The sequence below is a fragment of the Gorilla gorilla genome, chromosome 3, assembly GCF_029281585.2.
Source record: "Gorilla gorilla gorilla isolate KB3781 chromosome 3, NHGRI_mGorGor1-v2.1_pri, whole genome shotgun sequence".
In the NCBI taxonomy this organism is placed as follows: Eukaryota; Metazoa; Chordata; class Mammalia; order Primates; family Hominidae; genus Gorilla; species Gorilla gorilla.
The window spans coordinates 48,022,913-48,046,989 of record NC_073227.2 but is presented as its reverse complement, the minus strand read 5'-3'; the positions used below and the strand labels follow the sequence as shown (position 1 = coordinate 48,046,989).

Below are 24,077 nucleotides of genomic sequence, written 5' to 3'. Positions count from 1 at the left end.
ACCTTGGCCTCCCAAAGTGCTGGGATTACCAGTGTGAGCCACCATGCCTGGCTGGGTTTTACTCATTTTCTAATTGGTTTTGTTTTTGTTTATTTACTGTTGAGTTGAAAATTCTTCATATAGTCTAGATATGAGTCCTTTATCAGATATGTGATTAGTAAATCACAACAAAAGTTTTTAATTTTGATGAAGTCCAATTTATCAGTTTTTTTATGGATTGTGCTTTTGGTGTCACATCTAAGAATTCCTCAATAAGGCACAGGTCTTGAAGATTTTCTCCTATGTTTTCTTCTAAAAGCTTATAGTTTTACATTTCACATCTAAATCTATAATCCATTTTGAGGTAATTTTTACATTTTTCCATGTTTGTATAGGTAACTTTAGTCCATTTGACTACTTTTCATATTCCCTTGTATGACAAAGTTACAGTGCATTTATGTTTAGTTTTGTTTTTTGAGATAGAGTCTCGCTCTGTCACACGGGCTGGAATGCAATGGCGCAATCTCGAATCACTGCAACCTCTGCCTCCCAGATTCAAGCAATTCTTCTGCCTCAGCCTCCAGAGAAGCTGGAATTACAGGTGTGTGCCACCACACCTGGCTAATTTTTTTGAATTTTTAGTAGAGATGGGGTTTCACTATGTTGGCCGGGCTGGTCTCAAATTCCTGACCTCAAGTGATCCACCAACCTTGGCCTCCCAAAGTGTTGGGATTATAGGTGTGAGCCACTGCACTGGCCCATGCATTTATCTTTTGCTGTCCTGGGGTATAGTCAGTTTTTCCACAAACACTACTGCAGTAATCATCCTTGTTCATTTCATTTGATATTATTTATCAAATAAATACAGGTGCCCGCAACCACGCCCAGCTAATTTTTGTATTTTTAGTAGAGACGGGGTTTCACCATGTTGGCCAGGCTGGTCTCAAACTCCTGACCTCAGGTGATACACCCTTCTCGACCTCACAAAGTGCTGGGATTACAGGCATGAGCCACTGCACCTGGCCCATTATTATTATCATTATCATTATTATTATTATTATTGAGACAGGGTCTCACTCTCACCTAGGCTGGAGTGCAGTGGTACAAACACTGCTCACTGCAGTGTCCTGGGCTCAAGGGATCCTCCCACCTCAGCCTCCCGGTAGCTGGGACCACCGGCACGCGCCATCGAGCCTGGCATTTTTTTTTTCTGGTAGAGACATGGTCTCACTACATTGCCCAGGCTGGCTTGAACTCTGAGCTCAACCTATTCCTCCCACCTCAGCCTCCCAGAATGTCGAGATTACAGGCATGAGCCACCTCACCTGGCCCTGGATCCATTTTTTCCTTTTTTTTTTTTTTTGTTTTGTTTTCTTTGTGTGAGATGGAGTCTCGCTCTGTCGCCCAGGCTAGAGTGCAGTGTTGCAATCTTGGCTCACTGCAACCTCCACCTCCTGGACTCAGGCGATCCTCCCACCTCAGCAGCTGGTACAGGCAGGCGCCATCACGGCCGGCTAATTTTTGTATTTTTAGTAGAGACGGGGTTTCACCATGTTGCTGAGGCTGGTCTCAAACTCCTGATCTTAAGTGATCCGCTCGCTTTGGCCTCCTAAAGTGCAGGTATTACAGGTGTGAGCCACTGCGCCCAGCCCTACTTTCTAAATAAATCTATCCACTTCTCATTATCTCTACTGACACCTCTCTACTTCAAGCTGTCAGTCATCTCCTTCCTACTTCATCTTCTTCATAAACCACTATAATAAACTTAATTAATTCCTCCACATTCATTCTTGTTTTACCTCAGTATATACATGGCCATATAACACACATATCTTATAATGTAAATCTATTTTAGATAACTTGCCAAGTTCCCTCACATCATGTTTGGGCCTTTACGTATGCCACTTCCTCTGCCTGGAATGTTGTCTCTTCCCTCTTTGCATAGCCAACATCTAGCCATTCATCAAACTTCAGTGTAAATGTCATTTCCTTAATATTACCTTCACTAATCATATATAAATCAGAAGTTATATTCCCCCTTACTTTTCCTTCATAGACCAATTGCAATTATAAATTAAATATTTTATTTACATTATTATTATTATTTTGAGACGGAGTCTCACTGTGTTACCCGGACTGGAGTGCAGTGGCATGATCTCAGCTCACTGTAACCTCCCACTCCCAGGTTCAAGAGATCCTCTCACCTCAGCCTCCCAAGTAGCCTCCCAAGGGACCATAGGTGCACGCCACCATGACCTGCTAATTTTTGTATTTTTAGTAGAGCCAGGGTTTTACCACTTTGCCCAGGCTGGTCTCAAACTCCTGGGCTTAAGTGATTCTCCTGCCTTGGCCTCCTAAAGTGCTGGGATTACAGGCATGAGCCACCACACCCGGCCTCTCTATTTTAAAACTCTGGCACAGTGCATGGCACATGATAAATGTCTAATAAATGTTTGTAGAAACAATGCAGATTTTTTCTTTTCTTTTTTTTTTTTTTGAGATGGAGTTTCACTCTTGTCACCCAGGCTGGAGTGCAATGGCGCAATCCCGGCTCACTGCAACCTCTGCCTCCCGGGTTCAAGAGATTCTCCTGCCTCAGGCTCCCAAGTAGCTGGGATTACAGGCCTGTACCACCACGCCTGGCTAATTTTTTTGTTTTTAGTAGAGATGGGGTTTCACCATATTGGCCAGGCTGGTCTTGAACTCCTGACCTCAGGTGATCCTCCTGCCTCAGCCTCCCAAAGTGCTGGGATTACAGGCATGAGCCACCGCATCTGGCCTCACTGTTGTATTTCAAAACTCTGGCGTAGTGCTTGGCACATGATAAACGTCTAATAAATATTTGTAGAAAGAATGCAGAATATTTTTTTTTTTTCTGAGATGGAGTTTTACTCTTCTTGCCCAGGCTGGAGTGCAATGGTGCAATCCCGGCTCACTGTAACCTCTAACTCCCAGGTTCAAGTGATTCTAATGCCTCAGCCTCCCAAGTAGCTGGAATTACAGGCACGTGCCACCACGCCCTGCTAATTTTTGTGATGTTTCGTTTTGCTTTGTTTTGTTTTGTTTTGTTTTGTTTTGTTTTGTTTTGTTTTGTTTGAGACAGAGTCTGGCTGTGTCTCCCAGGCTGGAGTACAGTGGCACAATCTCTGCTCACTGCAACTTCTGCCTCCCGAGTTCAAGCGATTCTCCTGCCTTAGCCTCCTGAGTAGCTGGGACTACAGGAGCCCACCACCACGCGGAGCTAATTTTTGTATTTTTAGTAGAGACAAGGTTTCATCACATTGACCAGGCTGGTCTCGAACTCTTGACCTCAGGTGATCTGCCCTCCTCAGCCTCCCAAAGTGCTGGGATTGCAGGCATGAGCCACCGTGCCTGGCAATTTTTGCATTTTTAGCAGAGATGGGGTTTCGCCATGTTGGCCAGGCAGGGAAAGCATGCAGAATTTTTAAATGAATATTTAAGTAGCCGAATGAATGAATGTTTGAATAAAACATATCAAAAATCGGCTGGGCACCGTAGCTTATGCCTGTAATCCCAACACTTTGGGAGGCCGAGGTGGTGAGTTCGAGACCAGGCTGGCCAATATGGTGAAACCCCCATCTCTACTAAAAACACAAAAATTTGGCCGGGCGCAGTGGCTCATGCCTGTAATCCCAGCACTTTGGGAGGTCGAGGCGGGCGGATCACGAGGTCAGGAGATCGAGACCGTCCTGGCTAACACAGTGAAACCCCTTCTCTACTAAAAATACAAAAAAGTAGCCGGGCGTGGTTGCAGGCACCTGTAGTCCCAGCTACTCAGGAGGCTGAGGCAGGAGAATGGCCTGAACCCGGGAGGCGGAGCTTGCAGTGAGCCGAAATCGCGCCACTGCACTCCAGCCTGGGCGACAGAGCGAGACTCCGTCTCAAAAAAAAAAAAAAAATACAAAAATTTGCTGGGCGTGGTGGAGTGTGCCTGTAGTCCCAGCTGCTCCAGAACGTGAGGTAGGAGAATTGCTTGAACCCGGGAGGTGGAGGTTGCAGTGAGCCGAGATCACACCACTGCACTCCAGCCTGGGTGACAGAGCAAGATTCCATCTCAAAAAAACCAAAAATCTTAAAAATATTTATTTATTTTACCTCTGAACTTATTATTGGCCTCCTACTCCCCAAAGGGTACCCTGCTTCTTCTGGCTTAACGTCTCAGAACTTTGGTGTCGTTGGTCTCAGACACCACTTTGCCATCCACTATCCTGCGGGTGGTGGTCTTTTGGATGGTTTGCATGGAGTTGTCCAGGGCATCACCAAGATTGAAGTCCTTGCCGTCTTCCAGCAGGCAGTGGTAGGTGGCAATCTCAGCCTCCAGCTTGACCTTGATGTTCAGCAGGGCCTCGTACTCCTGGGCTTGGCACTGTCCTTCTGCCCGGGTCTGTGCCAGCTCTGACTCCAGGTGCAGCAGGATCCCGTTCAGCTGCTCCATCTGCAGGGTGCAGCGGGCCTCCACCTCCCTCAGGCTGTTCTCCAAGCTGGCCTTCAGATTTCTCATGGAGTTCAGGTCGATCTCCAAGGACTGGACTGTATGTCTCAGCTCCGTGAGCGGCATCTCAGCAGCTCCAACCTTGGCGGTCTGCGTGGTGACCACTGTAGTGCTCTCCTCAATCTGCTGAGACCAGTACTTGTCTAGGTCCTCTCAGTTCTTCCAAGCCAGCTCGTCATATTGGGCCTGGATATCTGCTATGATCCTGGCAAGGTCCTGAGATTTGGGGGCATCTACCTCCACGGTCAACCCAGAGCTGGCAATCTGAGCTTGTAGACCTTTTACTTAATCTTCGTGGTTCTTCTTCATGAAGACCAGCTCCTCCTTGAGAGCCTCGAACTCTGTCTCCAGCTGCAGCCAAGTGACATTGGTGTCATCAGTGACCTTGCGGAGCCCATGGATGTAGTTCTTTACAGACTGGCACAGGGCCAGCTCTGTCTCATACTTGACTCCAAAGTCATTAGCAGCAAGACGGGCATTGTTGATCTACAGAAAGATGAAGGCATTGTCCACAGTATTTGCGAAGATCTGAGCCCTCAGGTCCTCGATGGTCTTTAAGTAATGGCTCCAGACTCTGACCTGGAGTCCCTTCTTCTCCAGATGCTCCCGGATTTTGCTCTCCAGCTTCCAGTTCTCGGTCTCCAAGCTCCTCACTCTGTCCAGGTAGGAGGCCGGGCGGTCGTTCAGGCTTTGCATGGACTCCTTATAGTTCTGGATGCCTCCCATTCCTGCCAGACCCCCGGCCATCCCAGCGGCCAGGCCCCGGAACCCAATGCCGAGCCGGAAGCTGGTGGAACGGGACACGGAGATCCAGGAACCAGAGCCCCCGGCACCTGCATAGATGCTGGCCGAGCTGCTGACCGGCCGAGCGCCGTAGCTGGGCACCTGGACAGAGCTCAGGGACCAGTAGTCGGTGGAGAAGGTGGAACGAATGGTGAACCTCATTCTGTCCGGGGAGGAGTGAGAGGACAGGACTCAGGCTTTGCCGATGACCATTTATTTATTTTTTAAATTTATTTATTTATTAAGATGGAGTCTTGCTCCGTAGCCCAGGCTGGAGTGCAGTGGCACGATCTCAGCTCACTGCAACCTCCACCTCCCAGATTCAAGTGATTCTCGTGCCTCAGCCTCCCAAGTAGCTGGGATTACAGATGTGTGCCACCACACCTGGCTAATTTTTTTTTTAGTAGAGGCAGGGTTTCACCATGTTGGCCAGGCTGATCTCAAACTCTTGACCTCAGGTGATCCTCAGGCATGAGCCACCACGCCCAGTCAAAAATATTTCAATTTTTGATTCACTATTCATTCTTTTGAGATTTGTATTATGTGAACAGTATTAAATATGGGCAAGGCTTTATATATAACCATCTTTATTTCGGTCTTATTTATAAGGACAAAACGTACAGATGATCTAAATATCCAATAAAAAGGAAACATCAGTATATTAAGATAAGGTAAACTGTGCTTTCTTTCCCAAATCCAGCTTATCATCAGAATCCCCTGAGGAACTTTTATAAAAATAGAGATTTATGGGTCATACTCTTGACCTACTAAGTTAAGATCTCTGGGAGTGGAAATAGATTTCTCTCCCTCTCTCTCTCTTTTTTTTTTTTTTTTTTTGGACAGAGTCTCACTCCCTCACCCAGTCTGGAGTTCAGGGGCTCGATCTCAGCTCACTGCAACCTCTGCCTCCCAGGTTCAAATGATTCTTGTGTTTCAGCCTCCCAAGTAGCTGAGAGTACAGGTGCACGCCACCACACCCGGCTAAGTTTTGTATTTGTAGTAGAGATGTGGTTTTCCCAGGTTAGCCAGGCTGGTCAAAAGCTCAAAAGATCTGCCTGCCTCAGCCTCCCAAGGTGTTGGGATTACAGGCATGAGTCACCGTGCCAGCCAGATTTTTCTCTTTCATGATTAGCTGGGCTTTGGAACCACTGGGTTTAGTGGGAAGAATACAGATTCTGAAGACTGACCTTGCTGCTTGTCAGCTCTGTAACCTCAGGCAAATAAGTTTTCAGCCTTCCCTGAAGTCACTTTCCTCATCTGTGAAATACGAATCTCTGGAGGTGCTAATTACTGAATAAAATGATGTCTATAAAGCACCTGACATGCACATTAGGTAATTGCTATTATTGTTGGTATATTGGCACTATAGAATATTATACAGCTACTAAAATTAATCTTCCTGAAAAAAAAAAAGTTGTTCTTCTCCTATGTATCAAAGTCCTAGAAGAAAGGACATGGTACACTCAAACTGGGTAATTTGAGGCGATTTAGCAAAGGGATCATTTACAAAAGGTTTAGGGAAACCAATAAAGATTATTGCAGAACTTGGCCGGGCGCGGTGGCTCACGCCTGTAATCCCAGCACTTTGGGAAGCAGAGGCGGGCAGATCACGAGGTCAGGAGATCAAGACCATCCTGGCGAACACGGTGAAAACCCGTCTCTACTAAAAATACAAAAAAAAAATTAGCCGGGCGTGGTGGTGGGTGCCTGTAGTCCCAGTTACTCAGGAGGCTGAGGCAGGAGAATGGCGTTAACCCGGGAGGCAGAGCTTGCAGTGAGCCGAGATTGCGCCACTGCATCCCAGCCTGGGCGACAGAGAGAGACTCCATCTCAAAAAAAAAAGATTATTGCAGAACTTGTTGCAGCTGTCTATCAACAGCAGTTATCAAACATAGGCTGAAATGGAGATCCCAGGAAAGAGCCTCTGACAAGAGGTGAGACCTTCAGTAAAGGGGCACAGACAACCCACCCCACTCCCTCAAAGGAGAAGGGAAATTAATACCCTATCATAGTGTCCCCATTAGGTAAACCCAAATAGAAGAGGTCAATAGAATCCATTGATGGAGTCCTCATGAGTCCCTCCTGAGACACAAAGCAGAATGAAGAAGAGAAGAGAGACTCTGGACTAAAGAAGAGTACAAATCATCAGATGGGCGCGGTGGCTCACACCTGTAATCCCAGCACTTTGGGAGGCCAAGGCAGGTGGAGCACCTGAGCCCAGGAGTTCAAGATCAGCCTGGCCAACATGGTGAAACCTCCTCTCTACAAAAAATACAAAAATTAGTCAGGCGAGGTGGTGTACACCTGTAGTCCCAGCTACTAAGGCAGGGGGATGAATCTCCAGCCTGCATGACAGAGCAAGACCTGGTCTAAAAAATAAAAATAAAAAATTACATACAAATCACATACATAAGTATTTCCACTGGGTACAAATATCCATAGAAATTTTATTGTAAGTAAATACTTCAACATTTTAATATCGGTTGCCTTTGGAAGATGGATTATTGATTACCTTTTCTTGCTCTTTCTAATTTTTTGAATTTTCTAAAGTTTCAACCACAATAATAGTATTTATTGAATATTATTGAATACTTACTGCTCTATGTATTTATGGGTATATAAATACATTTCATCTTTTTTTTTTTTTTTTTTTTTGAGATGGAATCTCGCTCTGTCTCCCAGGCTGGAGTGCAGTGGCATGATCTCGGCTCACTGCAACTTCTGCCCCCAGGTTCAAGCGATTCTTCTGTCTCAGGCTCCCGAATACCTGGGGCTACAGGCGTGCACCACCACTCCCAGCTGATTTTTGTATTTTTATTTTTTTTATTTATTTTTTTTTTTTGGAGACAGAGTCTCACTTGACATGTCACCCAGTCTGGAGTGCAGTGGTGCGATGTTGGCTCACCGCAACCTCCACCTCCTGGCTTCAAGAGATTCTCCTGCCTCAGTCTCCCAAAAAGCTAAGATTACAGGCTGGGCTTTGGAACCATGGGCTGGGCTTTGCCAGCTAATTTTTGTATTTTTAGTAGAGATGGAGTTTTACCATGTTGGCCAGGCTGGTCTCAAACTCCTGACCTCAGGTGATCTGCCTGCCTCAGCCTCCCAAAGTGCTGGGATTACAGGTGTGAGCCACTGCGCCTGGCTAATTTTTGTACTTTTAGTAGAGATGGGTTTTCACCATGTTAGCGAGGCTGGTTTCGAACTCCTGCCCTCAAGTGATCTGCTGTCCTCAGACTCCCAAAGTGTTGGGATTACAGGCTTAAGCCACCGCACCTGGCCCATTTCATCTTCGTAGCAACCCTATGAGGTAGGTACTATTATCATCCTCACATTATGGACAACAAATTCCAACTAGACAGGTTAAGTGACATCCAAAGTTGTACAACCGCAAGTAAACTATGGAGCCATGACTCAAATATAGCCATTCTGCCACAGTCTTTGTACTTTTAAAAACACTACTTCGTTATGTTCACGGTAGGTAACAAGAAAGATCTTTGGCCGGGTGCGATGGCGCACACCTGTAATCCCAGCACTTTGAGAGGCCAAGGCGGGAGGATCATGAGGTCAGGAGATCGAGACCATCCTAGCTAACACGGTGAAACCCCGTCTCTACTAAAAATACAAAAAAATTAGCCGGGCATGGTGGCAGGTGCCTGTAGTCCCAGCTACTTGGGAGGCTGAGGCAGGAGAATGGCGTGAACCCAGGAGGCAGAGCTGGCAGTGAGCTGAGAATGCGCCACTGCATTCCAGCCTGGGGTACAGAGCGAGACTCCGTCTCAAAAAAAAAAAAAGAAAAAGAAAGATCTTTACTCGGGGAAAAATAATTAATGTTTTTTGGTTTTTTGGTGTGTCTGTGAGACAGGGTGTTTCTCTGTAGCCCAGGCTGGAGCGCAGTGAGTCACTACAACCTCAACCTCTGAGGCACAAGCTATCCTCTTACCTCAGCCTCTCAAGTAGCTGGGACTAAAGGTATGCTTCACCATGCCTGGCTAACTTTTCCTTTTCTTTTTTCTTTTTTTTTTTTTTGAGATAGAGTTTCCTTCTGCTGCCCAGGTTGGAGTACAGTGGCACGGTCTCAGTCCACTACAGCCTCAACCTCCTGGGCTCAAGCAATCTTTCCACTTCAACCTCCCAAGTAACTGAGATTACAGGCAGGCACCATCATGCCTGGCTAGTTTTTGTATGTAGAGATGGGGTCTCACTACATTGCCCAGGCTGGTCTCAACCTCCTGGGCTCAAGCAATCCTCCTATCTGGGCCTCCAAAAGTGCTAAGATTACAGGCGTGAGCCACCATGCCCAGCCCACTTTAATTTGTTTTAAAGAAAAACATTTCTATCGTATATTTTCCTGGTATTCAATAAATATTAAAAACATACAGTGATATAATACTATGTATAATAAACTGTAATAGATAATAAAAATATGTATAGTTTTGATTCACTAATCTCATTTCTTCTTCCTTTGTGATAAAATCCTGGCTGGGCACAGTGGCTCATGCCTGTAATCCCAGCAATTTGGGAGGCCAAGGTAGGTGGATCATTGAGGTCAGGAGTTCAAGACCAGCCTGGCCAAAATGGTGAAACCCCGTCTCTACTAAAAATACAAAAAAAATTAGCCTGGTGGCTGGGCACGGTGGCTCACGCCTGTAATCCCAGCACTGTGGGAGACCGAGGCAGGCGGATCACTTGAGGTCAGGAGTAGAGGTCCAGAAGTTCGAGACCAGCCTGGCCAACATGGCGAAACCCCTCCTCTACTACAAACACAAAAATCACCTTTTCTTGCTCTAATTTTTTGAATTTTCTAAAGTTTCAACCACAATAATAGTATTTATTGAATATTATTGAATACTTACTGTATTTATGTATTTATGTATTAAATACAGTAAGTATTATGAATACTTACTGTATTTATGTATATACACCCATAAATCTATGTATTTATGGGTGTATAAATACATTTCATCTTTTTTTTTTTGAGAGGGAATCTCGCTCTGTCTCCCAGGCTGGAGTGCAGTGGCATGATCTCGGCTCACTGCAACTTCCGCCTCCCAGGTTCAAGCAATTCTTCTGTCTCAGGCTCCCGAATACCTGGGGCTACAGGCGTGCACCACCACTCCCAGCTGATTTTTGTATTTTTATTGTTATTGTTTTTTTTTATTTTTTGGAGACAGAGTCTCACTTGACATGTCACCCAGTCTGGAGTGCAGTGCTGCGATGTTGGCTCCTCTACTAAAAACACAAAAATTGTTGGGCGTGGTGGCTCACACCTGTAATCCCAGCACTTTGGGAGGCCAAGGTGGGCGGATCACGAGGTCAAGAGTTCGAGACCATCCTGGTCAACATGGTGAAACCCCATCTCTACTAAAAGTACAAAATTAGCCAGGTGTGGTGGTGCATGTCTGTAATCCCAGCTACTCAGGAGGCTGAGGCAGGAGAATCACGTGAACCTGGGAAGCAGAGGTTGCAGTAAGCCGAGATCGCACCGTTGCACTCCAGCCTGGGCAACAAGAGCGAAACTCCGTCTCAAAAAAAAAAAAATTAGTGGGACACGGCTGGGCGTGGTGGCCCACGTCTGTAATCTCAGCACTTTGGGAGGCTGAGATGGGCAGATCACAAGGTCAGGAGTTCAAGACCATCCTGGCCAACATGGTGAAACCCCATCTCTACTAAAAATACAAAAAAATTAGCTGGACATGGTGGTGGGCGCCTGTAATCCCAGCTACTCGGGAGGCTGAGGCAGGAGAATCTCTTGAAAACAGAAGGTGGAGGTTGCAGTGAGCCGAGATCACACCACTGCACTCCAGCCTGGGCGAAAGAGCAAAACTCCATCTCAAAAAAAAAAAAAAAAAAATAGTGGGGCATGGTGGCACATGCCTGTAATCCCAGCTACTCAGGAGGCTGAGGCAGAAGAATCACCTGAACCTGGGAGGCGGAGGTTGCAGTGAGCCAAGATCATTCCATTGCATTCCTGCCTGGGCAACAGGGAAAGACTACATCTAAAAACAAAAACAAAAACAAAAAAAATTAGCAGACGGACATGGTGGCTCATGCCTATAATCCCAGCACTTTGGGAGGCCAAGGCGGGCAGATCACCTGAGGTTGGGAGTTCAAGACCAGCCTGACCAACCTGGAGAAACACCGTCTTTACTGAAAATACAAAATTAGCCAGGCGTGGTGATGCATGCTTGTAATCCCAGCTACTTGGGAGGCTGAGGCAGGAGAATTGCTTGAACCCATGGGGCGGAGGTTGCAGTGAGCCAAGATCACACCATTGCACTCCAGCCTGGGCAACAAGGACAAAACTCCATTCCCAGAAAAACAAATTAGCCTGGCATGGTGTTGGGCCCCTGTAGTCCCTGCTACTTGGGAGGCTGAAGCAGGAGAATTGCTTAAGTCCAGGAGGTAGATGTTGTACTGAGCCAAGATTGCATCACTGCACTCAACCCTGGGTGATAGAGCAAGACTCTGTCTCAAAAAAATACAATAGGCTGGGCACGATGGCTCACACCTGTAATCCCAGCACTTTGGGAGGCCGAGGCAGGCGGATCACCTGAGGTCAGAAGTTCGAGACCAGACTGGCCAACATGGTGAAACCCCATCTCTACTAAAAATACAAAATTAGCCTGGTGTGGTGGCACATGACTGTAATCCCAGCTACTAGGGAGGCTGAGGCAGGAGAATCGCTTGAACCCAGGAAGAGGAGGTTGCGGTGACCCGAGATAGCACCATCGTACTCCAGCCTGGGCTCCGTCTCAAAAAAATTTTGAGACGGAGTTTCGCTCTTGTTGCCCAGGCTAGAGTGCAATGGCACGATCTTGGCTCACCGCAACCTCCGCCGCCTGGGTTCAAGCCATTCTCCTGCCTCAGCCTCCCAAGTAGCTGGGATTACAGTCATGCGCCACCACACCCGGCTAATTTTTGTATTTTTTTAGTAGAGACGGGGTTTCTCCATGTTGGTCAGGCTAGTCCCGAACTCCTGACCTCAGGTGATCCGCCTACCTTGGCCTCCCAAGTGCTGGGATTACAGGCGTGAGCCACCGCACCCAGCCAAAATTTTTTTTAATTTAAAAAAAAAAAAAGAACAAAAACAGAGAGAGAAACTAAAAAGAAAAAATAAATAAAATAAAATAAGGCCGGGCACAATGGCTCACACCTATAATCCCAGCACTTTGGGAGGCCAAGGCGGGAGGATCACTTGAGCTCATCAGTTCAAAACCAGCCTGGCCAACATGGTGAAACCCTGTCTGTACAAAATACAAAAATTAGCTGGGTGTGGTGGCGGGCGCCTGTAATCCCAGCTATGGAGAGGCTGAGGCAGGAGAATCGCTGGCACCCGGGAGGCCGAGGTTGCAATGAGTTGAGATCACACCACGGCACTCCACCCTGAGCGACAGAGCAAGATTTTGTCGCAAAATAAAATAAAATTCCTAGCTTTCTTTGATTTGTTTTGTTTTGTTTTGTTTTTGTTTTTTGAGATGGGGTCTTGCTCAGTCGCCCAGGCTGGAGTACAGTGGTGCAATATCAACTCACTGCAACCTCCACCTCCTGGGTTCAAGCGATTCTCCTGCCTCAGCCTCCCAAGTAGCTGGGATTACAGGCGCCCACCGCCACGCCCAGCTAATTTTTGTATTTTTGATAGAGTCAGGGTTTCACCATGTTGGCCAAGATGGTCTAGATCTCCTGACCTCGTGATCCGCCCGCCTTGGCCTCCCAAAGTGCTGGGATTACAGGTGTGTGCCACTGAGCCAGGCCTTGTTTTTTTTTTTTTTTTTTTTTTTTTGAAATGGAGTCTTGCTCCGTCACCCAGGCTGGAGTGCAGTAGTGCAGTGGTGCAATCTCGGCTCACTGTAAGCTCCGCCTCCTGGGTTCATGCCATTCTCCTGCCTCAGCCTCCCGAGTAGCTGGGACTACAGGCACCCGCCACTATGCCCGGCTAATTTTTTGTATTTTTAGTAGAGACGGGGTTTCACCGTGTCAGCCAGGGTAGTCTTGATCTCCTGACCTCGTGATCTGCCCGCCTTGGCCTCCCAAAGTGCTGAGTGCTGGGATTACAGGAGTGAGCCACTGCGCCCGGCAGGCCTTGTATTGTTTTAAATAAAGTTCCAGATGTAATGCTGAGGGGCACCTCCAGTTGAGGGCGAGTCCCAGAATGGCACCAATTTGGAGACGGATTTAGAAAGAGTCATCTCAAAGGCCTAGAAAACTACTCATGTTATTCTATGTGCTCCCTAAATATGTAGTGAAGATGGAGTCGGCATTTTTTTTTTTTTTTTTGAGACTGAGTCTTGCTCTGTTGCCCAGTCTGGAGTGCAGTGGTGTGACCTCAGCTCACTGCAACCTCCACCTCCCAGGTTCAAGCAATTATCCTGCCTCAGCCTCCCAAGTAGCTGGTATTACAGGCGCCCGCTACCACACCTGGCTATTTTTTTTTTTTTTTTTTTGTATTTTTAGTAGAGATGGGGTTTCACCATGTTGGCCAAGTTGGTCTCGAACTTCTGACCTCAAGTGATCTGTCCGCCTCGGCCTCTCAAAGTGCTGAGTGCTGGGATTACAGGAGTAAGCCACCACACCCAGCAGGCAATTTTTTTTTTTTAATAGAGATGGAGTCTCGCTATATTGCCCATGCTGATCTCAAACTCCCAGACTCAAGGGATCTTCCCACCTTGCGTTCCCAAAGTGCTGGCATTACAGGCATGAGCCGCCATTCCTGGCCTCAGAGCACCATTTTAAAGACCATGTGCTGAGTCAGGGGAGGTGGCTCACGCCTGTAATCCCAGCACTTTGGGAGGCCAAGGAAGGCAGATCACGAGGTCAGGAGATCGAGACCATCCTGGCTAACACAGTGAAACCCTGTCTCTACTAAAAATACAAAAAATTAGCCGGGCATGGTGGCGTGTGCCTGTAGTCCCAGCTACTCGGGAGGCTGAGGCAGGAGAATGGCATGAACCCAGGAGGCGGAGCTTACAGTGAGCCGAGATTGCACCACTGCACTCTAGCCTGGGTGACAGAGCGAGACTCCGTCTAAAAAAAATAAGTAAATAAAATTAAAAAAAAATAAAGACCATGTGCCTACCTCCCAAGAGTTTAGGGAAAAGTACCTCCTCCGTGATGCCAACTGAGGGATCAAATTCAACCTAAGCTGGATAGACATTCTTTCTGGGATAGCCTCGTATTGTAGCCATTCCTTTGGTATACTTCTACACAGTGTCCTGGCTACTGGTCTGCATCCTACCTGCCATGTTCTCACTTCATTATTGAAAACCGTCTTCAAATGGTGGCTCTCTGGCTGGACATGGTGGCTCACACATGTAATCGCAGCACTTTGGGAGGCCAAGGCAAAAGGGTCACTTGAGCCCAGGCATTTGACACCAGCCTGGGCAACACGGTGAAACCCTGCCTCTACAAAAATTAGCTGGGCATGGTGGTGCATGCCTGTGGTCCCAGCTACTGGGGAGGCTGAGGCAGCAGCATCATCTGAGCCTGAGAGGTGGAGGCTGTAGTGACCCCTAATTGCACCACTGCACTCCAGCCTGGGCAACAGAGTGAGACTCTGTCTCAGAAAAATAAATAGGCCAGGTGCAGTGCCTCACGCCTGTAATTCCAGCACTTTCGGAGGCCGAGGCAGGCAGATCACCTGAGGTCGGGCGTTCGAGACCCAGCCTGGCCAACATGGTGAAACCCTGTCTCTACTAAAAATACAAAAAATTAGCCAGGTGTGGTGGCACGTGCCTGTAATCCCAGCTACTCCGGAGGCTGAGGCAGGAGAATCACTTGAACCCGGGAGGCGGAGGTTGCCATGAGCCGAGGTCATGCCATTGCACTCCAGCCTGGGCAACAAGAGCAAAACTGTCTCAAAATAAATAAATAAATAAATAATCTTATGAGATAGTTACTATTATTTATCTCTATATCTTAGGAGAAGAAATGAAAAAACAGAAATGCTAAGCAGCTAGCAAGCTATAGAACCAGGGTTTGCTGGCTCTAAAATGCAGGCTCTTTCTAACTCGCTATGATGTGACTTTAATCAGGCAAAAAATATAATCCTTTTTGAAATTTATACATATGAGGTTGGACGCGGTGGCTCACGCCTGTAATCCCACTACTTTGGGAGGCCGAGGCGGGTGGATCACCTGAGGTCAGGAGTTCGAGACAAGCCTGGCCAACATGGCGAAACCCTGTCTCTACTAAAAATATGAAAAATTGCCAGGCGTGGTGGCTCATGCCTGTAATCCCAGCACTTTGGGAGGCCGAGGCGGGTGGATCACAAGTTCAGGAGATCGAGACCATCCTGGCTAACACAATGAAATCCCATCTCTACTAAAAATACAAAAATTAGCCAGGCATGGCTACAGGCATGGCGGGCGCCTGTAGTCCCAGCTACTCAGGAGGCTGAGGCAGGAGAATGGCATGAACCCAGGAGGCGGAGCTTGGATCGCGCCACTGCACTCCAGCCTGGGCGACAGAGTGAGACTCCGTCTCAAAAAGAGAAAAAAAAAAAAGAAAAAAGAAAAATTAGCCAGGCGTGGTGGCAGGTGCCTGTAATCCCAGCTACTCAGGAGGTTGAGGCAGGAGAATCGCTTGAACCCGGGAGGCAGAGGTTGCAGTGAGCCGAGATTGCACCACTACACTCCAGCCTGGGCAACAAGAGTGAAACTCTGTCTCAAAAAATAAATAAAATAAAATAAATATTACTCTGGTAAAAGTGTAAAAGAATTTGGCCCAGACATGGTGACTCATACCTGTAATTCCAGCACTTTGGGATGCCAAGGTGGGTGGATCACTTGAGGTCAGGAGTTCAAGACCAGCCTGGCCAACTTGGTGAAATCCTCTGTCTACAAATAATACAAAAAATTAGCCAGGCGTGGTGGCATGCACCTGTAATCCCAGTTACTTGGGAGGCTGATACAGGAGAATAGCTTGAATTTAGGAGGCAGAGGTTGCAGTGAGCCAAGATATTACACCACTGCACTCCAGCCAGGGAGACAGAGAGAGAGAGAGACTCTGTCTCAAAAAAGAAGAAAAAAAAAAAAAAGCTGGGCCTGGTGGCTCATGCCTGTAATCCCAGCACTTTGGGAGGCCGAGGCGGGTGGATCACCTTAGGTCAGGCATTCGAGACCAGCCTGGCCAACACGGTGAAACCCCGTCTCTACTAAAAAATACAAAAATTAGCCGGGCGTGGTGGAAGGCACCTTAATCCCAGCTACTTAGGAGGCAGAGGCAGGAGAATCGTTTGATCCCAGGAGGCAGAAGTTGCAGTGAGCCGAGATCAAGCCATTGCACTCAAACCTGGGGGACAAGAGCAAGACTTCTCTCAAAAAAAAAGAAAAGGAAGAGTAAGGGTGTGGCAGTTGGCTGGGCGAGGTGGCTCACGCCTGTAATCCCAGCACTTTGGGAGGCCGAGGTGGGCGGATCACCTGAGGTCAGGAGTTCGAGATCAGCCTGGCCAACATGGTGAAACCCTGTCTCTACTAAAAATACAAAAAAATTAGCCGGGCGTGGTGGCACATGCTTGTAATCCCAGCTACTCAGGAGGCTGAGGCAGGAGAATTGCTTGAGCCTCGGAGGCGGTGGCTGCAGTTAGCGGAGATTGTGCCACTGCACTCCAGACTGGCCAACAGAGCGAGACTCTGTCTCAAAAAAAAAAAAGAAAAAAAAAGGGTGTAGCAGTGGCAAGCAGGTAAGCAGAGTGGTATGAATGATGGGTGAAGGCAAGACACGAATAAGAAGACTACTGTCTCCTTATTCTGTAGTGATCAGAATAAATGTTAGGACCTGAGCCAGGAGGGTGGCAGGAAGGATGAAAAATAGAATACAAATTGAGGGGCGGGGGAAGGAGACAGAACGATCAGGATTGAGTAACTTAAATCCTGGCCCTTGAAGCATGCCATGGAGAGGCTGGCTTGCTCCATGCTCTGTGTGTGTAACAAGTGTTGGGAGTCAGGGGCTGTGGTGATTTAGGCCAACTACAGAGAAAAGCAAAGGCAACTTATCATTTTATTGCTGATCTTCATACTTACAAGATCATACAGGAAATGCACAGGGAGCTTGGAGGGAATAGCTGTTGAGATTGCAGGACTGGTGTGGGGAACAGGCCTACACAAACAGTACACTGAGCCCCCACTGTCTTTCTGGCTACCCACGGTGGTGCTGAGAAAGTAACTATGGCACTGGTAGCAGACTCTCAACTTCAAAGGGAGCCATTTGAGCTTCAGCCCCTAAGTTTCCTCGGGAAACTCAGTAGTCAGAGTCCCTCCGTGGCTGACACAGCAATCAGTAAAAAGCAACTGGAGGCCGTGCATGGTGGCTCATGCCTGTAATCCCAGCACTCTGGGAAGCCAAGGTGGGCAGATTGCTTGAGCCCAAGAGTTCAAGATCAGTCTAGGCAACATAGCAAAACCCCATATCTACAAACAAAGCAAATAGAATGAGCCTGCTGGTTATCTGAAGGCAATTGTTCTCAGGCCAGAGTAAACCACTGGGGTTACTGGATTTATCGTGCATATAGAAACTCTTGGGAGAAAATAAACCATCCATTAACTACAAAATGGAGGTTCCAGCTATTTCATTTAAATCAGGGATCCCCAACAGGTACCGGTTCTGTCCTCAGCCTGTTAGGAACTGGGCTGCACAGCAGGAGGTGAGCAGAGGGTGAGCCAGCAAAGTTTCACCTGTATATACAGCCGTTCCCCATCACTTGCATTAATGCCTGAGCTCACCCCCTGTCAGATCAGTGGCAGCATGAGATTCTCATAAAAGCGTGAACCCTATTGTAAGGGATCAAGGTCATGTGCTCCGTATGAGAATCTAATGCCTGATGATCTGTCACTGTCTCCCATCACCCACAGATGGGTCTATCTAGTTGCAGAAAAACAAGCTCAGGTCTCCCACTGATTCTACATTATGGTGAGTTGTATAATTATTTCATTATATATTACAATGTAATAATAATATAAAATACACAATAAATGTAACGTGCTTGAATCATCCCAAAACTATGCCCCCCAACCCACCACATGTCTGTGGAAAAACTGTCTTCTGTGAAACCAGTCCCTGGTGCCAAAAAGGCTGGGGACCAATGATTTAAATGCCTTAAAAGATGGCCAGGAGCGGTGGCTCACACCTGTAATCCCAACACTTTGGGAGACCGAGGGGGGTGGATCACCTGAGGTCAGGGGTTCAAAACCAGCCTGACCAACATGGTGAAACCCCGTCTCTACTAAAAATACAAAAAGAAAATTAGCCAGGCATCGTGGCAGTTCCCTGCAGTCCCAGCTACTCAGGAGACCGAGGAAGGGGAATCGCTTGAACCCCAGAGGTAGAGGTTTCAGTGAGCAGAGATTGAGCCGCTGCACTCCAGCCTGGGTAACAAAGCAAGACTTTGTCTCAAAAAAACAAAAGAAGAAATTACTTAGGCAAATAGTAAGGGTACGGAAGTCCTGGATAAGGTTTTCCTTTATTTATTTATTTTTTTTGAGATGGAGGCTCCCTCTATTGCCCAAGCTGGAGTAAGGTGGTGCAATCTCAGCTCACTGCAACCTCTGCCTCCCAGTTTCAAGCTATTCTTCTGCCTCAGCTTCCCAAGTAGCTGGGATTACAGGCATGCACCACCACGCTCAGCTAATTTTTGTATTTTTAGTAGAGATGGGGTTTCACTACGTTGGCCAGGCTGGTCTTGAACTCCTGACCTTAAGTGATCTGCCCGCCTCAGCCTCCCAAAGTGCTGGGATCACAGGAGTGAGCCACCGCGCCCAGCCAAAGTTTTCTTTTTAATGAAAAGCAGCCCCCAAGACCAACCTAGCCAACTGGGAAAACTCAGTCTCTATTAAAAATACAAAAATTAGCCAAGCATGGTGGCAGGCACCTGTAATTCCAGCTACTCAAGAAGCTGTGGCAGGAGAATCACTTGAACCTGGGAGGCAGAAGTTGCAGTGAGCCGAGATGGCGCCATTGCACTCCAGCCTGGGTAACAAAAGCAAAACTCCATCAAAGAAGGAAGGAAGGAGGGAGGGAGGGAGGGAGTTGAGGGGGAGGGAGGGAGGGAGGGAAGAAAAGCAGCCCCAAATCATTTTCCTTTCTAACAAAGAGCAGTCTATGAAATAGAGCTGCAGACATAGATGCCGGCAGTTGTGCTGGTCATGTTCAAAATGGCGGTTCCATTTTCCCTTCTCTGCCAGCCCTGTACAGTAAGGAGCAGACAAGATGGCTCCAACCAAGGGGAAAGTTCCTTTGCATAATAAGATTAGGGTGGGGACGCCAGCCTTCCCTGAGAGCTATGTAGACATCATACCTGATGGAACCAATCTGTGAGCCCTATGTAAATCAGACACCGCCAAAAAAATCTCCAAAAAATCTCATAATGTTTTCAGAAAGTTCACGAATTTGTGTTGGGTTGGATTCAAAGCCATCTGGGGCTGCAGGTTGAACAAGCTTGCCCCAGTTAGTGAGTGACATATAAAGTTAAGGGAATGATGGCAGGAAAAAATTAAAAAGCTTAAGAGGGGCTATCAGTTGAGGTCTTATAGGCCATGTAAGAATATATCATTATTCACTGTCATCCATTGATTCTAGAATATTGAGACATTATTTCTTTGAATATTCCATTTCATGTTATTCTCTGCTGCTAAACCACTGTTGGACATATGTTAGCACCAGGCATGGTGGCTCCTGCCTGTAATCCCAGCAATTTGAGAGACAGAGGCGGACAGATCACTTAGGCCCAATAGTTTGAGACCAACCTGGGCAACGTGGCAAAACTCCATCTCTACTAACGATCTGTAACACTTACTTTCTTGTGGACTCAGCTGTGCATTGAAAAGAATGTGAAGGCCGGGCATGGTGGCTCAGGCCTGTAATTCCAGAACTTTGGGAGGCCGAGGTGGGTGGATCACTTGAGGCCAGGAGTTTGAGACTAGCCTGGACAACATGGCAAAATCCCATCTCTACTAAAAATACAAAAATTAGCTAGTCGTGGTGGCACACGCCTGTAATCCCAGCTACTAGGCAGGCTAAGAAAGGAGAATTGCTTGAACCCAGGAGGCTGAGATTGCAGTGAGCCAAGATCGTGGCCGTTGCACTGCAGCGTGAGTGAGAGGGAGACCCTGTCTCAAAAAAAAAAAAAAGAGATAAGAAGAAATATAGCAAAACAAAAGGAAATTAGCGTACAAAAAGGCCTTAGGAGTCCTCCCTTGAAAGAAAATTCCTGCAAGATATGTTTCTTTTCAAAGGAAAAAAAAAGTTTTCAGCCTGGGCAACATGGAGAGTTCCCGTTTCTACAAAAACAATGTAAAAATTAACTGGATGTGGACAGGTGCGGTGGCTCAGGCCTGTAATCCCAGCACTTTGGGAGACCGAGGTGTGTGGATCACCTGAGGTGAGGAGTTCTAGACTAGCCTGCCCAACATGGTGAAACCCGGTCTCTATTAAAAATACAAAAATTAGCCGGGTGTGGTGGCGGGCACCTGTAATCCCAGCTATGCGGGAGGCTGAGGCAGGAGAATCGTTTGAACCTGGGAGGCAGAGGTTGCGGTGAGCTGAGATCATGCCACTGCACTCCAGCCTGGGCAACAAGAGTGAAACTGTCTCAAAAAAAAAAAAGAAAAAAAATGGGCTGGGTGGATCACGAGGTCAAGAGATCGAGACCATCCTGGCCAACATGGTGAAACCCCATCTCTACTAAAAATACAAAAATTAGCTGGGAGTGGTGGCGCACGCCTGTTCCCAGCTACTCAGGAGGCTGAGGCAGCATAATGGATTGAACCCGGGAGGCAGAGGTTGCACTCCAGCCTGCTGACGGCGCGAGACTCGGTCTCAAAACAAACAAAAAAAATTAGATGGACATGGTGGTGTGCACCTGTGGTCCCAGCTACTTGGGAGGCTGAGGTGTGAGGATTGTTTGGGCCTGGGAGGTGGTGGCTGTAGTGAACTGTGATCACGCCACTGCACTCTAGCCTAGGCAATGGAACAAGACCTTTTCTAAAAAAAAAAAGTTTAAAAATACTGTCTTTGTTTATATAGAGAGAGAAATATGAAAAATTCACTGAAGACTGATATTCTTAATACTATCATATTTGTACAGTGTTGTAATTCAATTTAAAGTGACTACAATTGTGATCATCAGAAAGCATTACATGCATATGGGAGTAGCACTTGACCTTACACAGCCGACTTACCATTACTAGTTGTTGCAAAGCAGGGACATATCTAGCTTCTGCTGAACATGCAGATATACTAAAAGTGCCATGGGCTTGCACAGTAAGGCTAGAGTTACAGATCTTTGCTTGAGGTCAGTCCTGTGGGGGAAGTAGGAAAGAGGAAGTAGGATTAAGACTATTTGGCAGCAGATAAAGAATCTCTTCTGTAGTTAGGAATTCTTTATTAAACTTGGGGGTATAGACAAGATCAATTCCCCACCTCCAAGCATCAGCAAGGACCCTTTGGTATCTGGACACCTTCCATCTCAAAGTATGATTCATATATCAAATTTTGGTGATATGGACTCAGGCCAGGGTGATGCTATGGCCGTGTTGAATGACTTGACCCAGCTCTTTTTACCTGCAGTTGCTAGAACCCAATTGCTTTCATGAGGTCAATGAAAGGATCAGATAGGTATTAAACTATTCCTAGCTCTTTTATTAAAACTGCCGTATAACAAAGAGTATATTCTTGCTTTTACTCTGCAGTGAGGTGGGGAAAACAGTGGACTAAAAATCTCACATCTCTTATACAAGAATGTTCATTGCAGCTCTATTCACAATGGCCAAAATCTGGAAATAACCCAAATGTCCATCAACCCGTGAATAGATAAATAGATCGTGGTATATCCTTACAATAAAATAATGTTCAGGAACAAATGTTTACAAATACAACAGCATGGATGAAATCTGAAAACATTATGCTAAGTTTTTGTTTTTGTTTTTTTTTGAGACAAAGTCTTGCCCTGTCGCCCAGGCTGGAGTGCAATGGTGTGATCTCAGCTCACTGCAACCTCCATCTCCCAGGTTCAGGTAATTCTCCTGTCTCAGCCTCCCAAGTAGCTGGGATTACGGACGCAAGCCACCACACCCAGCTAATTTTTTTGTAATTTTTAGTAGAGATGGGGTTTCACCGTGTTGGCCAGGCTGGTCTCGAATTCCTGACCTCAGGTGATCCCTGTAAATCGGCCTCCCACAGTGCTAGGATTACAGGCCTAAACCACCACGCCCGGCCCACATTATTCTAAGTTTTAAAAGCCTTACACAAAAGCATATATGTTGTATACTCTTTAAATTTCACTTATCCAGTCGGCTCTCCTTATCCATAGTTTCCTCATTCACGGATTCAACCAACCACAAATACAAAATATTCAGGCCAGGCGAGGTGGCTCATGCCTGTAATCCCAAAACTTTGGGAGGCCTAGGCAGGCAGATCACCTGAGGTCAGGAGTTTCAGACCAGCCTGACCAATGTGGAGAAAACCCATCTGTACTAAAAATACAAAATTAGCCAGGCGTGGTGGCGCATGCCTGTAATCCCAGGTACTTGGGAGGCTGAGGCAGGAGAATCGTTTGGACCCAGGAGGCGGAGGCTGCAGTGAGCTGAGATTGTGCCATAGCACTCCAGCCTGGGCAGCAAGAGCGAGACTCCGTCTCAAAAAAAAAAAAAATTCAGGAAATAAAAACAAAGCAGCTGGGCATGGTGGCTCAGGCCTGTAACCCCAGCATTTTGGGAGGCTGAAGCATGTGGATTGCTTGACCCCAGGAGTTTTGAGACCAGCCTGGGCAACATGGTGAAAACCCATCTCTACAAAAAATACAAAAAGTAGCCAGTTGTGGTGGCCTGAGCCTGTGGTCCCAGCTACTGGGGAGGCTGAGGTGGTAAGATCACTGGAGCCTGGGAAGTTGAGGCTCCACAGAGCCGTGATCACACCACTGCACTCCAGCCTGGGTGACAGAGCAAGACCCTGTCTCAAAAAATTAAAGTTAAAGTTTAAATGTAAATGTAAATGTAAAGGCCGGGTGCAGTGGCTCACGCCTGTAATCCCAGCACTTTGGGAGGCTGAGGCGGGCGGATCATGGGGTCAGGAGATCAAGACCATCCTGGCTAACACAGTGAAACCCTGTCTCTACTAAAAATACAAAAAATTAGCCGGGAGTGGTGGCACGTGCCTGTAGTCCCAGCTACTCGGGAGGCTGAGGCAGGAGAATTGCTTGAACCCGGGAAGCGGAGGTTGTAGTGAGCTGATATCATGCCACTGCACTCCAGCCTGGGGGACAGAGCGAGACTCTATCTCGAAAAAAAAAAATGTTTAATCTTCATTTATTTATTTAGAGAGGGTCTCCTTCTGTCGCCCAGTCTCCCTCTGATGGCCTGCTGGAGTGCAGTGGTGCCATCTTGGCTCAACACAACCTCTGCCTCTGGGATTCAAGAGATTCTGGTGCCTCAGTCTCCTGAGTAGCTGGGATTACAGGCGTGCACCATCACATCCGGCTAATTTTTGTATTGTTAGTTGAGACAGGGTTTTGCCATGTTGCCCAAGCCGGTGTCCAACTCGTGACCTCAAGTGATCTACCTGCCTCGAACTCCCAAAGTGCTGGGATGACAGGCGTGAGCCACCGTGCCTGGCCTAAATGTTATATTTAAAGGAAAATTAAAAAAAAAAAATACAGCTCAATAGCAAGGCAAAAAAAGATTTGTTTAGAAAAACAATTTTTAAAAATACAAATAAAACTCAATACAGTATAGCAACTATTTAAATAGTATTTGCATTATATTTGTTATTATAAGTAACCTAAATTTGATTTAAAGTCTATGACAGGGGCCAGGCA

At 46.9% G+C, this 24,077-nt stretch overlaps 1 pseudogene; it reads right to left on the bottom strand.

Moving 5' to 3' along the window:
• Positions 1-4,150: 4,150 nt before the first annotated feature.
• LOC101134008 (keratin, type I cytoskeletal 18-like) lies at positions 4,151-5,452 on the bottom strand (annotated as a pseudogene).
• Between the last annotated feature and the right edge of the window lie 18,625 nt (positions 5,453-24,077).